Here is a 2,921-nt window from a genome sequence, read left to right as displayed (position 1 = left end):
TGCAAAACCACCCATTTTCTTACCCTTCGTGTGACAGGGGAGAAATGGCAGACATTTCTAAGATGCTTGGGATTGATGAGTAATGAAGCTTTGGAATGAGATAAAAACTACCTTAGTCTTCTGGCAATAAAATCTTTGACCTGATGAACTTCAGGCTCTAACTAACCAAGATGGCAATCACGTGTAAGGAGTGAATTAACTTGCTTTCTGAAAGGTTAGAGAAACCCCAAATGCCTATAAAATGTTATATGCCCTTTCTTATTTTAAATCTTATGAAATGAATGAGTTTATTTATATATCTTCCCTTTGGAGCAGAAACTCTAGAATGAAGCTAGCAAAGGAGAGGCCAAGTGACAGAGAGAGGCTGACATTCTTGCCTTACTAGATATATGTATGTTTCAAAGGAATTATAACTTCCACACTGCTGTGGTCCTGCTAGCTCAATTACAGGGGCCAACCTGGCCTTTTTCATCGTGCCCTGTGGGAATATGCTTTGATATTGGTAGGGATCCTAGGGCTGAGTGAGAAAACAGAATGAGAAGCCAGCTCCAGGGGCATATTTGATCTCTGAGTTGGGTCACAGTGAGAGCACACACCTGCCTGAGAGAACAGTCTCATACTAACCAAGGCAATCAGTCAAATGCAAGCATTTACCTAAACTAACCCTTGAATGACGGGCTATATACTAGCAATGAGCACATTCACTGAGCCTGGAATTCCAGAAAATCATAATGCCACATTCTGCTTTTAGAAGCAGAAGTTTTGTTCAGGCTCTGTATTAAGGCTTCCTGCTGAAAGTGTTACAGAAAGCAAGAGAACCAGCCTACTAGACCACAGCGTCTGAACTGGTGGATAAAACCACAGGGACACTTCAGTCTGGACAATCCTCTTCCCTACCACCACGTCACACTGAGATTCTGAGAGTCCTGGCCTTCTTTCCTTCCATCTATTTTAACTGGGATAAGAAGTAAGATGGGGGAAGATGAAGATTTAAAGAGTGAATCAGGGCTCAGGAGACAGAAGGAAAGATGGAAACTGATTGGTTTGTAGACCTGAGGAAAAAATGTTAAAATAAGTCTTCAATGCAAAATAACAGATTCTTTTGTTTTCTTTGTATCCTTGGCCTCAGACAACCAAAATTCCTTCAGTACAGCCCTTTACTATAGCATAATTAATATACTGAACATTATTACTGAGAATAAGCAGATTCTTAGGAGTGCTTGGTAAAAAGACAAAGTGGCCACCCCTCTGTCAGGTTCTAGGCATACGTTCCTCTCTTCTTGTGCTAGTAGATGGACGTCAGCACGTATTCAGAGCCACCCTCCTTTTGAGCTACCACAATATATACAGAGCCAACCTCCCTTTCGGGTGCTACAGTGTATGCAGAGTTGGTCTCCCTGGAGGGCACTGCAGTAGGGGACAATATGGGTACCTAGTAAGAATAAAAGGAAAGAAGGAGCTAAATTAGATGTATCGCCTCATCTCTATTTGGCTTAATGTTTCAGAAGCAAGAAGATGGAAATGTGAAAGAAGTGGAGACATATTGTATCTGTCACATAAAAAGAAAACTGTAACATTAGAACCATTTTTGTAATGAAGCCAGTGTTCTGAATCCTTATAAATATGACACATAGTTCAATTACTGAACTAATAAACTCATATAAAAAGATGCTTGAAGAAAAAACAAATTAAGGTCCGTTTCATCATAAAGTTATAAAAACGTATAGCCTCTAGTCCTCATAAAAGAAAACTTCAGAAATCGTTTTGGATTTGGAAGATTAGAGTTAAGTTTAAATCAAATGGTATTAGTGATGGTCAAATTATATAATTTACACCAGAAAATCATGAAGACCATCTTCAAATGTTGTCTATAAGGTTTTGGAAACATTTGCTTTTGTAGCAATGAATGCTGCTGTGTGTGATCCACCTGGGTTGCTATCATTTTTAAAATAAAGTACTCTACTGGGACAGAATAGAAGGATTAAATTACTTTCTCTAGTTAGGGCCTCGGGTCAGGCACCTTCCTGAATCCAGCATTGTTGCTGTTAGAACTGCCTAGAAGCACAACGTATGACTCATGAGCACATATGGCCAGGATATTTAAAACGAGACCTGGGTGTGGAGATCCATTTTTACCTACCATGCCATTTGCACTAATGAGAGCTTCACAAAGAGGACCAATTCTTAGCTTGGGGGATCTAGTCACACCTAAGGGAAAAATGAGACATCGGTTTACAGGGAGTCAAATGACTGAATTATTTTCATGAAAACAGAAAAGAAAAGCATGGTGTACTTTTCACAAATACTAAAAAAAAAATAGAAAAATGTCATCTCACTGTTGCTTTAGTGAACTTGAATTTGTCTTTTCAACATGAAATACATTAATGCAGGGAAATTATTTTAATGAGCAGAACTTCAGGTGGTACTTCTGGTGACCCATTTTATATGAAAAGAGAAGCATTATTAATGCCAATGGCTTCACTAATTGGCAGGGACCTAGAAAGTCAGTGATTAGAAGCTTGGGATCATGGAAATTTGGTAGAGAGAAATATGTGTGGACTTGTGGGAGTGGGTATGATGTGTGAAGATCTTTGTGTCTTGTTTAATGCCTGCTTGAGAGCATTAACCATCCGGCACTAAACACTTCCATTTGCCATGGTGGAAGGACTGATGTTAACATTGAGCCCAAGAGCACGAGCTCCCACTCAACAAGCCTGACCTAATCACTGCCAGTTCCAAATGTCCAACAACAGGGACTGATGCTAAGTCCCCACTATTATAAGTCCCCACTATATCATTCTTGGCATGATTATTGTCAGTTATTGGTATGTTGGCTACATTATAACTTTCACCCTGGAAAGAAACATTGATTCATTCTGATTGGATTAGACATATATTCTAATAACATATTTGTCTTTATC

This window comes from Otolemur garnettii, unplaced genomic scaffold, assembly GCF_000181295.1.
Source record: "Otolemur garnettii isolate 467f Iridium unplaced genomic scaffold, OtoGar3 scaffold00063, whole genome shotgun sequence".
In the NCBI taxonomy this organism is placed as follows: Eukaryota; Metazoa; Chordata; class Mammalia; order Primates; family Galagidae; genus Otolemur; species Otolemur garnettii.
The sequence above is the reverse complement of the archived record's forward strand: the minus strand, read 5'-3'. Positions refer to the sequence as shown.